Below are 16,198 nucleotides of genomic sequence, written 5' to 3'. Positions count from 1 at the left end.
GGTGTGTGTGCTTCTCTCCCCATCTTGCTACAGCCTGAAATGCTCTCCCTCTCCTGCCCTCTGTTCCCTTGAACTGTGTAAGTCTGTCCTCAGGCATTATCTCTAGAAAAGCCATCCCTGACACCTTTTTCTACATTTTTCGTTAAACTCCAGTGTCTAGTACTGAGCGGAAACCCGAGAAATAATTATTGAATAAGAGACACTGGGGCTCTGTATCAACCTAGAGGGGTGGGATGGGGAGGAGATGAGAAGGAGATTCAAAAGGGGCGATATATGTGTACCTATGGCTGATTCATGTTGAGGTTTGACAGAAACAACAAAATTCTGTAAAGCAGTTATCCTTCAAAAAAATAATAAAAATTCTATATATACCGAGATGACTTTTAAGAGCTTGTCCTCTGCAGTCTAGGAGCCAAGAAGATAGGCATGTAAAGGAATAATTTACTGTTCAGGTCTATATCTATCACTAGAAAAATCTAGAAAGATACACTAGAAAAATCTTTAAAGTACTAAGGTAGCCACAAGGAAAGGCATACCTGTTTATCAGGGAAAGATGGCAGTAATCAAAGACAACTTCACAAAGCAGGTTGAGCCTTAAAAGATGAAAAGGAATTTGTCAGAAAAGTAGAGGGAAGCATTTCAGATGAAGGAACTGATTAAAGCTAAAAAGCAAGAGGAATTTTGTAAACCCTGAAAAATGTTGCAGTTGATGCTTGGCATGTTGTTAAAAAGGTCCTGTTATGAAGTGGAGAAGAGAATGTATGGTGACTTTATATGTCTGTCCTGTATTTTGTTTGGTTTCTGATTGTTTTGTTCACTGCTGTTTGGATTGAGAAGGCAATGGCACCCCACTCCAGTACTCTTGCCTGGAAAATCCCATGGATGGAGGAGCCTGGTAGGCTGCAGTCCATGGGGTCGCTAGGAGTCGGACACGACTGAGTGACTTCACTTTCACTTTTCACTTTCATGCATTGGAGAAGGAAATGGCAACCCACTCCAGTATTCTTGCCTGGAGAATCCCAGGGATGGGGGAGCCTGGTGGGCTGCCATCTATGGGGTCGCACAGAGTTGGACATGACTGAAGCGACTTAGCAGCAGCAGCAGTGACTGAATCTTTGAGCTGTTTGTGTGCCTGTAACCTGATGACATCTGGTATTTCAAATGGTTTGTTGAAGTTTTTAGGTCATTGGAAGTAGTTCTTAAAGAAGTAAATATTCAGCTGAAGATTAAGATTGATTTAATGTCATTTCACACAATGTTTTAGATCTATGATTTAAGTGAGGATTATGTCTTTTATCTAAACATTTGAAGTAATATTAACTAAACATGCAGATCTGTCAAGAGAACTAGAGTTGGAAATGATAACAGAGGAAGAACAAGAAAAACTTGATGAAGATGAGAAAACCATGCACAGGTATGTAAAACTGTAAATTTCAATATCTGGTGTAGTAATGTGTGAGAAAATGTGTATCAAACAAGGCAAATTAGAATGGAAAGATAAGTTAAGACCCATCACGAATGAGTTAAAGTGGAAGTTCAGTGAAATTTTGTAAGGAATACCAAATTACCGTTTCTCCTGAGGAAGATCCACTACGTGATAACCCTAAAGAAGGAGCAAACCAAAAGGAAATGTCTCCTAATCTTACAAATAATATACCTGATTGTGAGGAAAAAGATGCATTTGGAGTATCTGTCTCTCTAGTATTCCAAGCATTTCCTCAACAAAAATAACCCAGTCTCAAAAAATGTTTTTCTGTGGTCTGTAAAGTCTGGGTCCCTTGGATAGACTTGTGGGTCATCTTCAAAGCTTTATTTCCCTGAAAATAAAGTAGACTTTGAAAATTATCAGCTAGACATTGAACATGTGTTTATGAAAATTGAGGAGAGTTTTTGTAATGATACAGAAAATAAAAAAAGTAGGGGAGCCGGTAGTTATATTCAAGGTGAAAGACCAAGAGATTAATATGCAGATGTCACAAAAATGAAGCAAGATCCCACTAATCAGAAATTAGACATGGGACAGGCATGTCATTCTAGTCTGTGGCTTGTCTACTCTGGTAAGATGAAACATCGAATTCAAATAAAAATTCACGTTCCCCTTGCTGTTGTTAAAATACTGATCTGAAAAATAAAGCAATACAGGACAGGTTCCAGAAGCCACTGCATGCAGATAATTGCAGTGCTAGTGACAATAAAAGCATGGAACCCGAATTAGAAAATGGGAATTCTTCTCCACCTAATAGTCACAGCATCTGAAGTGCATGTAAATTAAGAATTAGAGAAGGATATGCAGAGGTTTAAGAATGAAATAGGCATGTTTTGAGTAGAGTTGCTGGCTCTGGAAAAGAGAAATTTTAAATTCCAAAAGAGTTTCTCATTTTCTCTTGCTTTGATTTTCTCTTTCTTGATGATGTGGTCCATTTTGATTTTCCATTTATGAATAAAGCAGGGTCATCCAAAGAAGTAATTGTGTAGAAATCGATTATTATCTCAATAACAGGAATTCAGGAAACTATTTTCATGGCTTTTGTCCTTCAATCAATTCTAATATCTAATTCTTCTCCATCAGTCTTCATATGGACTGGGAAACTCATTTAGCTATGTGCTATGTGGTCTTCTGAGCCAGAATAAGCACCAAGGAAATTGCTTAAGAAGAATAATCAGCTAGGGTTTTGTGTCTTTTTTCCCCCCCTTTAACTCTGTTGGAGTAAATATGTTATATTTCCATTGAATGGGAAGAATGACTGAGAGATGAGACATGAACATGTATTCCCTCTAATCTCTTCATTGTGGTTGAATATGTGTGATCTTCTCTGCTTTCCACAGTCGCTGGGTGCTTAGATTTCCAGTATGGCCGCTTCAGGATCTTTTAAATAACAAATACATGTGCTCCCATATATGCTTTAATCAGCACTCTCAGATGTTTCTTTTGAGACAGACCTTTCCATTATGTTGTTTACTAAAATGTAGAAAGTTTTGACATGTGTGATTTTGTTACATAGTGTGTATGTGTGTGTGTGAAAGTTGTTCAGTCATGTCCAACTGTTTGCAAACCCTTGGACTGTAGCCTGCTAGGCTCCTCTGTCCATGGAATTCCCCAGGCCAAAAAGAATACCAGAGTGGCTAGCTGTTCCCTTCTGCAGAGGATCTTCCTAATCCAGGGATTGAACCCAGGTCTCCTGCCTTGAAGGTAGATTCTTTAATATTTGAGCCACCGGGAAGACCATAGGTAGTATAAACCTTGAGCAAAAAGAAAAAAAAATAAGTGTTTCTCTACAAAGGAGAAGACTGAGTTCTGAGATGCTATGATATTTTTCTTTTTCAGTAATAAGGTTTTTAAAATTGTTTGTTTACTCTTTTGTGTAAGAGGTGCTCTGACTGAGTTTGAACAGACAAAAAGACAAAGAAAGAAAGAAAGAAACAAACAAACAAACAAAAAAACTCTATGTATTCTCCTGTTTAAAAAAAAAAAGGAGATAAACCCTATCCTCAACTAAGGCATCGAGTTACTGTGCCAAAGTCACACTTTTAACTTATCTGATTAATCTGATGAATTCATTTGGTAATATATAACATTTGACATTCCAGAATTGTATCATCTCTTTTGGTGGCATAACATGCTAGGGAGTGCCTGTTTAGGGGCCTTAAAGAAAACCTTGAACATTTTTTGATTTTATTGCTGTTTTTGGTAAATAGTGAGGCAATACTAGGTAATTATTTCTATACCCTCTAGCTGTAAGGTTTGATGGTTATTGAATGTGGAATTGGGAAGCATTACTTATATTCCAGAATTCCACACTAACTAACAACTCCTCAGTTTCATTCTGCTCCTTGTGTTTTGGTAAACTCTGGTTCACTGTGACTTTTTTTGCTATCTCCCAGATGGAAGTGAAAAATGAATTGTAAAAGGCAGAGGGGAAAGAATAGCTTTAGTGCAGAGAGAAGAATGCTTCCTTTCTGAGGCATGAAGGTGTCACATCCTCTACATCTGGCTGTTTAATGGAGACTCCAGGTGGTAAAGACCAAAGAGGACAGATTTTGTGTCTTTGTCTTTGTATTTCTCTGTCTCTGCCAGTCAGATGGGGAAGACTGAATATGAATAACTGCATCTTATTAAGAAAGCCATTTTTGAAATTTTGGGAATTTTGTTCTTTTCTTCAAACAGAAAGGAGCAGATTTTACAAACCTTTCAGTGACTTGTAAGTGATAAAATTAAAATAAACATAGAAATATTTTTATCACTTAAATTCAGGGTGAGCACTGAGTCAAATAATAAAATTGAAAATAAAGATCTTTATAATCAGTACATAGCAATTATTCTTAGTGTCAAACTTCCATTAAAGGTTGAAGAAGAAAAGAAACACAAAAGTAGTGAAGTGGAAGTATCAGAGAATGTATGCAATGCTGCTGATGAGAGTGGATTGTTTCAGCAGAGAAAGCGTGGAGGAAATAGCAACCAGGGTTTCCTGCTATCAGAATGAGGGTTCTGATAGGTAATCCTATATCAATATTTAACAGCATGTCCCTTGCTATTTTCCTATAAAATAATTTCTAACTTGAGCTAATGTTTGTGATGTACAGATTTTATATTTTACTAGAGATATAGTTATTTTTAATACTCTTGGCCTTATTTACTAGAGTTCCTTTGTTAACATACCACCATGTTACATATTGGAATATTCTGGATTTGACTGCATACTTGTCTTAATCAGTGTGTTGTATATTTAAATTTGTTTCATCGCTAATGAACATCTTTTCATTTCAGTTTGAGGACTTCTTTCAGCATTTCTCATGAGGCGGGACTAGTGGTGATGAACTCCATCAGGTTTGCTTTGTCTGGGACAGTTTTTATTCCTCTTTCATTTCTGAAGGACAGCTTTTCTGGAAAGAATACTCTTGGCTGGCTGGTTTTTCTCTCCTAGCACTTTGAGTGTGTCCATGGATGGAGGTGAGATTGTATTGGTGGTGGGAGAACTGATGAGGCATCGGTCTTTCAGCCATGATGCCGCTGTCACCGCATCATGCGGGTAGTTTAAAAGTGAACTCTCCTCCCCTGGCCAAATATTTCCTTGTTTTTTTCTTTCATGGTATATGTGCCTCATGTCATTTAAAATACCACCTAAAATTAAGTGTGGCTTTTTTCTGTGAATTCTCTTTTGACTTATTTTTGGCTGTGCTGGGTCTTTGCTGCCACAGTGCTTGGGCTTCTCAGTGTGGTGGCTTCTCTGGATGCTGAGCGTGGGCTCTAGGGTGCTGGCTTCAGTAGCTGTGGCGCACGGTTTAGTTGCACCATGGCATGCAGGATCTTCCCTGACCAGAAATGGAACACCTGCCCCCTTTATTGGTAGGTGGACTCCTAAGCACTGGACCACCAGGGAAGTCCCTAAATTCACCATTATTATATTTAGTAGCAAAATAAAAATATAATGTAAATCTACTTATGACTCCCATGTCTAAGAGTCAAGGCACTTAGCCAGTGGACTCCAGGTTTTCAGCGTAGCCCTTGAGGTTCTTCTCAGTGTCTTTCCAGATGCATCTCTCTACTTTCTCTCATGTATTTTGTGCTCTTCCTTCCAGGTTTCTCGGAAACAACCCAGATGCCCTGTGCCTGATGTTTGTGCTCACATTCGAGTCTCCAAGTAGAATGATTTTATCCCTTTTCTGTTTCTCATGACCTCCTCTCTTCACTTCTTCTGCAAATCCTTCCTTATTTCACTTATTACTTCCATATGCCATTTTATACATCATACTGTATCATAATCATATCTGTGTTTGAAAGAAGAATTTGTTTTCTTGCATATGGTTGGTACTCTATAACTGTCTTGTGAATTAATCAATGACTTAAGATGGGTAAGAGTTGGAATTTTATAAGAACTGATTGTTTTTATTCTTTACCAGTTGAATTATTAGAAAACATTGGCTTTTTTGTGGACTTTTAAAAGTAGCTATCCTGGTGTGCACAGGAAGGAAGTAAAGAAAAAGAATGATGACAAATGGACACCAGAAGGACGTGTGATTGCACTAATATTTGAAAAGACTGATTCACTGACTGGTGGTCTGCTGCATGTGAATGATGACAGCATTTTAAGGGAAGTGGATCAGGGTGATGACAGGTACATTCTCCAGATTTCCTGTTTGTAGGGGAAGAAATATTAACACTGAATACTTCTTCTGGAAATAGAGCAGCAATATACAGTGCTCAGGTTAAGACTGCTCAACTCTAGTGGACGAATACTGCTGAAAGGTTAAGATGAGGACCAGTGCCTTTGGCCAGAAGTCATTTCAGTAAACAGTCCCCTTGGAAGCTGGACTGTAATGAATACATATAAATGTTCAGTAGGGAATGTTTTTGGGACAGGAAATGAAGAACTGGATGGTAACTGAAGAGGAATGTGGAGTTCACAGGTGTTACTTGTTTTTTGTTAAGAAGGGAGCTTTTAGAGTATGTATGCTATTGGAAGGAGAAGGCAATGGCAACCCTCTCCAGTACTCTTGCCTGGCAAACCTCATGGACGGAGGAGCCTGGTAGGCTGCAGTCCATGGGGTCGCTAGGAGTCAGACACTACTGAGCAACTTCACTTTCACTTTTCACTTTCATGCATTGGAGAAGGAAATGGCAACCCACTCCAGTGTTCTTGCCTGGAGAATCCCAGGGATGGGGAGCCTGGTGGGCTGCCGTCTATGGGGTCGCACAGAGTCGGACACGACTGAAGTGACTTAGCAGTAGCAGCAGCATGCTATTGGAAATGAGCCAGCAGAGGGTGTGTTTATTTAGTTTAGTCTTGTTTGCATTTCCAATACTAGGAAGCTTATTGATTGTATGACATTATCTTTAAACTATTACAGTAAACTAATTGTACATAATACTTCTGTTCATGTATAGTTTTATGGTAAGGGCTTGTTCATTGATTCTGAAGTGTAATATTTCTATGTAATGGAATATGAAGATGATTGCTTAAGTTAATTCTATCATATATAGATTTTCAAAAATTATGTAATTGTGAATTTACAAACACTTAGGCTATACTGAATAGGATATAGTCATTCCTTGATGATTCTAGTTGATAGTAACATGGTAAGTAACTATGATTCTGTAAGGTGCTCTGAAACATCACATCACATTAACTTCATAGTTGTTTATAGATTCCAAGGAAAAGGGGAAGATTTTGTTTATATCCAATAGAAAAACATTATTAGCAGTCTTTCACAAATTATTCCTTTTGCATGATAAAGATCTAAATGACAAAACCCGTGCTTCCTTTACTAAGCGTGTCATTAACACATATTGTGTGCTCAATACATGTATGTCAGATGTATGAAGAAACAGCAGAATGGATGAATGAATGCCTATTGATGAATTTCTTTACAGAAAACAAAACTTTATTGAAAGTTATTTGCAGGCTTGCCTAACTCTGAAGTCTTTTTAATTTTTGAGAAATATGTTTTAAGATTCAGAAATCATTACTTATAGCTATAGCTAGACCTGAAATAATACCACAGATTCATTTGCTATCATATTACTTTAAAAGGCTTTTCAATATTACTTTCTCAACATATTTTGGAAGAGCAGTGTTGAAGCCAGACTTCCTGGGTTTGAATTCTGGGTCTGTTTGTGACATGCTGAGTGGGCTTGGGATACTTTCTCAGCCTTTGCGTGCTCCATTTCCTCCTATACTTATCTCCCAGAGTGACTGTGAGGATTAAAATGGCTTTAGGACATGTCAGATGTTTCTAATAATGCATGGCCGATGCATAGGACATCCTCAAAAAGCTAATATCTTGGTTATTCAAATGGATTTCTTTCTTAGAAGGACTGAAGGAATACCCCCCCCCAGATAGGTAGTATTGCCATAAAAGTTAGTTCTTATGGAAAAGGACAGGTGCAAAAAACACTTGTATACTGTTTCCTATCACACAATGCAAGTAACTTTATGTTTTTCCTTTCCTTGGATCTAACTTTAATACTTTATTAATGTTACTGATATATTTTCTGTGTCCTTTAATGCTGCTTTTATTTATTTCTGCATCCTTTATAGACAATTACTTGCCAATGCAAAGAGTTTATATAAAAAAGAAAAGTTTAGGTATTGTTTGTATTTTTGAATATTTAATATTAGCCTGAAAAGAATCATTTGTTCTTTTAGGCCTGCAAGGAAAACACCGTATGAAAAGAAGAAGGTATAGTAAAAAAAAAATGAACTTTCAAAAATACTATCCTTATCGAAAATACTTTGTCAAAGGAATAGTGGTAAAAAAGAAAATCATCCTTTGTTGTAGAGAAGTTTACTTTGAACACATCATTTAGAAACACCGTTGATAAAGTTATCCTTTTGATAAAAATCTCTTCTTTTAAGAAATGTCTGTTTTTGTTTTGATACGGAGATTTATCACCTCTGTACACTTGGTGTATTTATACATATTTTAAACAGTATTGTTTACGTGTAGGTCAAAGAACAAATCAATTATGTGAACAACTTGGATGACTTAAGTCAGTCGTCTGAGACTGATTCTGAGTATGGTGATGTGCTTTACAAATTCCACATTGCAAGAACCTCTCGATGTGGGGTGTAAAGGTAGGACCACAGTATAAATGTTAACGGAAAGCCTGTCTGTATATAGAGTAGTGATATATGCACACCTTCTCAGTACTGCTCTAGAGCCAGGGATATGTTACAGTGCTGTGCATCTCAGAAGTTTCTTTTGCATTAAAAGGACATGAAAGTGAGTGTATACTCTGAGCCACAGGCCTATGATCCTCTCATTCACTGTACCTTCTGTTGACTCTTCTTTCCTATGCCTCCACCCATGGTCAGGTCAGCATCATTTTCCTCCTAGAGTAACTGAAATAATGTCAGGACTTCTTTCCCTGCCACTCCACCTCGCAGAACCTTGGTCTGCACAGCAACTCTAATTATTGCCTATTTTTAAACATTCAGGTCTCATCATGCTATCCCCTTGCTTCAAGCCCAACTGTTGCCTCTCTTTGCTGCCTGGTTAAAGGTCAAAATTGTGTAGTTCCATCTGGTTATAGTTTTCACCCTTCTTTCTACATGAATTCTAGAATCAGCTTGTCAGTCTCCTAAAATGTCTGCTGGTCTTAATGTTTTCATTTTCCTTCAGTTTAAAATACTTTGTACTTTCTCTTTTCATTACCTCTTTGATCCAAGGGTTATTTAGATCCGTGTGATTTAGTTTCCAAATATTGAGAGTTTTCCAGAGATCCTTCTGTGCTCTTGCTTCTCATGATTCATTAGGTGCATCCAGAGGGGCCTTGGGGCTAGGGCTGATTATTTCCTGCCTTGGAGGCAAGACCTTGCTGACTACCCTGTTCATTCTGCTGGTACCTAGGAGTTTTTCCAGCCTGGCTCATGAGAATAGATAGAATTCCTGGGACTGAGTGAGCACCTGTCATATGTTCCTATAGTCTTTTCAGATGGTTTCTCCCTGGTCTCAGGTGGTTTCTCCCAGATGGGCACTATTCGTTCCTCTGTTGAATGCCCGAGGGGCTCCTCCTCAGATCTTCAGGGTCCTTTTCCTCTCTGTTCCACTCTCTCCTCTCTGCAGTTCTGATCTGTGATCTCTGCCCACTTTGGTTTCACCAGACTATCAGCTTCATTACCTCCTGTCAGGGAGTCTGGCTGACTCAGCTTCCATTCCTTCTCCCCGTGTCAGAGCCTGGAAATTCTCTCCAGGCAGTGAGCTGGGGCATTCCTTAGGCTAACCTTGAGTGTTTCCATGATCATTGTATTTCGTTCCCTGAAGTCCTTTGTCATGAAAATCATTGTTTAATGTATTTTTTCGGCATTGTTTTTGCTCGCTCCACTCAGGAAGGTAAATCAGTAGCTGTTCACTCTCTTGGTTAAAACATATGGCAGCTGGAGACTGTTCACAGGGTTGTTCCTCCTACTCTACTTACTATTTCCTGCACATCCTTCATTTCTCAGTGTGACATCTCTTCCCCAGGGAATTCTTTCCTGGACCCAGTCTATGTCAATTTCTGTTATGTGATCATAGAACTCTCTTTTCTTAGAGTATCTATCTGAGTTCATATTTATTTTATTTGTCTTTGTCTGCTACTAGGTTTCAAGCTAAACAAGAGCCAGGGACATCTGTTTTATTTGCAGACCTTAGAATAATAATGTCTTCCACATTATAGGCCCTTAATACTTGTTCAGTGCGTGGATGAGTGAATGTGAAAGGCACAGCCCTTTATACTCAAAAATTACTCACATAATTTTTCATTTGTTTCTGTCTTTGTTTTCTTCATCATGCAGATTCTGTTAGCTTGTTGAAAATTCAAGATACAATTCTGTCGCATGAAAGATTAGTAGATTTTCAAAGAAGCCAAAGAAGCCACTGTGAACTACTTAGAGGAGAATTTTACAGAATGAAAAGTAAGGTTCGTGGGCTACCAAAGAGCTGTCAGAAACCAAAGAAGTGAAATCACAGTTAGAGCATCAGAAAGTGGAGTGGGAACATGAGCGCAGCAGCTTGAGGTACTGTACACCTCACTTTAAAAGAAATATTTGAACTATTGTTTGTTTTAATACTGCAGAGACATAGACGTGTTATAAGGACTAACTTATCCTCTAGGATTTTACAGAGGAGAAAGTGTTACTAGTATTGTGGAATGCGAAATTCTTGGAAATAATATATCAGGTTTTTAACACTAAATGCTTCTAATACCTTAATGTATATTTTTCCAAATCATCATTTTCATGACCATACAAAAGTCTGCCATAATGGAAACCCCATTAAATATTTACCAAATTGACTTTCAGTTGTTTTTCACTTTTCTGTGTCCTATTTAATACTGCAAGGAACACCTTTTTATAAATGCATTTCTACCTTTCTAATTATTTTAACTACATTTTCTTTAATAATATCGTATAATTTGGTCAAAGTATGAGAACTTAAAAAAGATCTGTGATCTATATTTCTAAACTATTCTTAGGAAAGTTTTTATTACTATACATTCCCATCCATAGATTTATGAAGTAGCCACTTTTCTCAAGAGAAAATGAAAACAAAATTTTATGCAGTTTTTTTCTTAACCCTCTGTCTGAAAACAGTGACCATTATTAAATATTTTTCATTGTATTCCGCCCCCCCACGTTTACTATTTTAAACATTGTGAAGAGGGAACGGAAGTTATTGCAGCAGTGAATAATCTCATGATTTTCTAAGAAGAGGTTTAAATTTTGCAGATTCACCTTAAAGCAAGAAGAGAATAGAAGAAATGCCGAGATGTTATATGAAAAAATGAGGGAACATTTAAGAAGAAAAGAAGACCAATATAGTAAAGAAGCTGAAGTGAAACAGCACCTAGAACTCACTCTCCAAGCAGTAGAAATGAAACTTAAGCCTGAGAGAAATAATCTGAATCAGGTAGAGTAATCTCTGGTGAAAGTTTCAAATTTCTAACATGATTTTATCAATATTATTTATAATATCCCCTTTTTTTAAAAATGCCATTTATTTAGTGTCATTTTGCTCAGTGTTATAGGAAATCTTAGGTTAATCGTTAAAAACGAAACGAAAGAAATTCAAAGTTCCCAAAGAAACAAGGCTAGAAAATAAGAATTGTATGATCCTAACATGCTGGGTGCACTTTTTCAAGCAGAGGGAGGAAGAGGTCATGTCAGTAGCTTACACAATAGATCCTGAGAAACCACAGGGTTGAGAATGGTGTAGAAACTGGAGGTTAAGCTCTCAGCCCACCTCAGGCAACCGATCCTTCAGCCTAGACAGACCATTCATGAGTGAATAGGTCTAGAAGAGAAGGGGTGCTGGGAGGGACCATCATGCCTAATTTTACATCAGGTTGCCTCTGGCCTTCAATCTGGCAGGCGGCTGAGGGTCGTGAACCCCTCTCCCTCTTTGCCCATCACCCTCCAGTCCACCTGCCCCATGAACAGCTCAGAGCTGGCTCCAGCTACCCCAGCTGAGTCCTCAAGGACAGGTGTTAGCTGGCGTCCTCGAGAGGTGTAGGAATTTTTTTTCCAGCAGTTGGTAGAAACCAGACACTCTTGAATTTGGTTATCCTTCCTTCTGCAGAGTTCTCAAGTGGCATCTCAGAGCAGAGGTATATGCTCCCACACCCGATGTCCCTCTCAAACATGGACTGGGTCCCATCCCCGAGGTCCTAGCAGCAGATCTCCCACAACGAAAAGCTCTCAGGAAGAGCTTGGGAAAGTAGTATTTGTAATTCAAATCCATTTGTCTAGAGCAGTCAGGTAGTGACATACGATGGCCTCATCCAAGGAGAGACCTTTAATATTTTCCATAGGAATCGATCTCAAATCTTTTGTGACTATCTTGGAGGAGCCGGGACCCTGATTGTGGTTTAGGCAAGGAAGACCGTGTGTGGTCCACCATTGACTGCGCTACCTGACCAAGTCCCTCTGCCTTGGAGTGAATGTGTCCGTCACTCCATGCACATCATCACCTTCAGTGTCTAAATCAGAGTCCGTTTTTGGTTCCACTGTCATTTCTTTAACCAATACCCTGTCAGTGACCTTTTCACATCATTTACTGTTTTTCGTTTTGTAAAAACTGCAACATCAGTTGTAAAAACACTTTTGAACACTTTAAAAGTTGTTTCTTTAGAACAGCATATAAAAGTGCCTCCCCACACCAACGGGAGAAAAAAAAAGAGAGAACTCTTGCTACCAATTAAAGATATTCTGGGTTTTGGTAATGATTTCACTTCCTCGATTGATCATTAGGTTAGTTTATCACTTCCCCTGATGGTAAGGAGGAAGCTATAGGCAGTTCAGAGACCACATTTTGAATGTCATTCTTCTGCTTGTGAGAAAATGAGCACCCTGCTCTGTGAGTGTCTTATTTCAGTACAAGGAACTTTTGAAAACAGTGATAGATATGCCATAATATATATTTAGTGATAGTTAGTAAATGTTTTTCATTGTATTTTCCCCATCTTGCTATTTTAAACATTATGGACAGATAATGAAAGTTATTGCAGCAGAAAATAATCTCATAGTTTTCTAAGAGCTTTCTAAATTTTACCTTATTTACCATGAGTGTATGTACCATGAATGAAATATTATTCATTATACCATGAAGCTTATTTTGTATTGATGTGTTTGTACTAGAGACATGTGTTTTGATGTAAGAAGATTAGTAGAGTCCAAAGACATGGCGAAAAGGCTGTAGCTTACTCATATTTTTAACTTTTTCCTTTCCAGAATCATTACAGTGAATGACTTAATTAATATTTGAACAACTGCCTAGTACAGTTGTTAATAGGTGTAATTTTTGTAATTGCCTATTAAAATGTTAGAAGGTAGCATATTCTCAAGGAAAAACTTTTTGTACAAAATTTAGTCTATTTATACAGAGGTAAGGCTCTTGCTGTGAAGTAGATGTATAGGAGGTATCAAATACAGTGTTTATAAACCTAGCAAGTGGTGGTGTTTATTGAATTATAGTTGATTAACAATATTCTGTTAGTTTCAGGTATACAGCACAGTGATTCAGATATATATGTGTATGTGTGTGTATATTATATAAATGGGGCTTCCCTGCTGGCTCAGACTGTAAAGAATCTGCCTGCAGTGCAGGAGACCTGGGTTCAATCCTTGGGTTGGGAAGATCCCCTGGAGAAGGTGGAGAAGGCAATGGCACCCCACTCCAGTACTCTTGCCTGGAAAATCCCATGGACGGAGGAGCCTGGTAGGCTGCAGTCCGTGGGGTTGCTAAGAGTCAGACACAGCTGAGCGACTTCCCTTTCACTTTTCACTTTCATGCATTGGAGAAGGAAATGACAACCCACTACAGTGTTCTTGCCTGGAGAATCCCAGGGACGCTGGAGCCTGGTGGGCTGCAGTCTATGGGTTCTCACAGAGTCGGATATGACTGAATCAACTTAGCAGCAGCAGTCTGGAGAAGGAAATGGCTACCCACTCCAGTATTCTTGCCTGGGAAATCCCATGGACAGAGGAGCCTGGCAGGTTATAGTCTATGGGTCGCAAAGAGTTGGACATGCTTGAGTGACTAATACACATACACACTCACACACACACTCACATGTACACACATATTCCGTTTCAGATTCTTCTTGCAGAATATTAAGTGTAGTTCTTTATGTTGTACAGTACATGTCTCTTGGTTATTTTATATCTACTAGTGTGTATATGTTAATCCCAACATCCTAATATATCCCTTCCCCTACCCCGCTTTCCCCTGTGGTCACCATAAGTTTGTTTTCTGTGTCCATGAGTCTCTTTCTGTTGTGTGAATAAGTTCACTTTAGATTCTACATATAAGCAGTATGATATAATAATTGTCTTTGTCTGACTTACATCACTTGGGGTGATAATGTCTAGGTCCATCCCTGTTGCTGCAAATAGCATTATTTCCTTCTTTTTTATGGCTTACTAGTTTTCCATTATATAAATATTCCACATCAGATGCAATTTTTAAGTGTAGTCAGATCTATGAATCTTTTATTTTAAGCCTTCTGGGTTTGTTGTAGTTCAGAAAGAAGCCTTTCCAGTTCTGGGCTTCTTGAAAAGTCTCTTGGGATTTATTTTTTACTTTTGTGGATTCATTGTCTTCCATTAAATGTTTGAATCTTTGGGAATTTCCGCTTGTATAAAGTCTGAGGATTGAATTGAACCTTATTTTTCCCTGTTGGAGACACACTTGGTGCAGTCTTTTCATTGTATAAACATACAAGTTAGTCTTTCATTTCAGAGGAAATCATGGAATGTCACTTTATTGAGTACTAGCTACAAGTCTCCTTTGTTTCACTTGGGTTTCTGATAGTTGTGAAGAAGCAAAAGACCTGTTGCACAAAAACCACAAGCTGCAGGATGAACTTGCCACGCTGAGACTGGAGATAGATGCACTGAAACATCAGCACCAGGAAAAGGAAGAGAACTATTTTGAGGACATGGAAATTCTCAAAGTAAAGGATGATGATCTACAAAAGGCAGTAAAACTGAGTGAGGAAACGTTAACAAAGACTATATCCCACTATACAGGCCAGCTTAATGCTCTGACAGCTGAGAATACAATGCTAACCTCTAAGCGGGAGAACGAAAAAGAAAGTAAACAAAGACTGGAAACGGACGTGAAATCCTACCGTTCTAGACTGGCTGCTGCCTTACACGATCATGATCAAGGTCAGACATCAAGAAGAGACCCGGAACTTGCCTTCCAGAGAGCGAGAGATGAATGGTTATGCTTGCAGGACAAAATGAAGTTTGATGTGGCTAATCTAAGCGATAACACTGAGAAGCTTTCCCAGAACTATCTACAGTGGAAAGTATCTTCAATAAGCTGAAAATCAAGCTGCATCACATGAGAGATGATCTTAGAGAAAAGACTTTGATGTTAGAACGTGTCCAGAGAGATCTAAGCCAATCAGAGTGTCAAAAGCAGGAAATTGAACACATATATCAGAACGAACACAGCAAAGTGAATACATACCTTGGAAAGCAGAAATCCTTAGAGGAGAGATCATCTCAACTCCAGAGTGAAAAACGTGTTGCTCCGACAGCAACTGGGTAATGCACGAAACAGAGCCGACAGTAAAGAGAAGACGGTCATTAGCATCCAAGACCAGTTTCAGCAGATCGTGAGAAAACTTCAGGCCGAACGTAAGAAACAAGGTCTGATGCTAGAGGAAAGAAACAAGTAGTTGATCAAGGAGTGTAATCGTTTAAAAGAGAGAATGTATTGGTATGAAAATGAGAAAGCAGAAGGAGAAGTGAGTATCCAGAAGGAGAAATAATTCTCAGACTTCCTGAAAGAAAGTTCAAAGTGATTCTTTTTTTTTTTTTAATTTATTTATTTATTTTTATTTATTTATTTTTTAAATTTTAAAATCTTTAATTCTTACATGCATTCCCAAACATGAACCCCCCTCCCACCTCCCTCCCCATAACATCTTTCTGGGTCTTGATTCTGGCTAAATGTTGAATCTAGTTGAGTATAAAAAATATACAAGCTGTGAATCTGTGGTCTCTAAACCAGCCTAAAAGCATAACTTGTATCCAGAAAAAAATACATAAAGCCGTAAAGAAAAACACAAGAAAGCTACACACACACCAGATGCAAATAAGCTCAGGGGAAGGACACTCAATCTGCCCCGGGTGGGGAGCGAGTTGATGACATCCACGGGAAGCAGGCAGGGATGGAGGCTGCAGATCCAACCACTCCCCCGGATGAG

At 38.5% G+C, this 16,198-nt stretch overlaps 1 pseudogene; it reads left to right on the top strand.

Moving 5' to 3' along the window:
• The first annotated feature begins 1,358 nt into the window (after positions 1-1,358).
• LOC114112734 (ankyrin repeat domain-containing protein 26-like) lies at positions 1,359-15,983 on the top strand (annotated as a pseudogene).
• The last annotated feature ends 215 nt before the right edge of the window (positions 15,984-16,198 follow it).

The sequence above is a fragment of the Ovis aries genome, chromosome 13, assembly GCF_016772045.2.
Source record: "Ovis aries strain OAR_USU_Benz2616 breed Rambouillet chromosome 13, ARS-UI_Ramb_v3.0, whole genome shotgun sequence".
Classification (NCBI taxonomy): Eukaryota; Metazoa; Chordata; class Mammalia; order Artiodactyla; family Bovidae; genus Ovis; species Ovis aries.
Note: the sequence above shows the minus strand (reverse complement) of the source record. Positions and strands in the feature narration are given on the sequence as shown.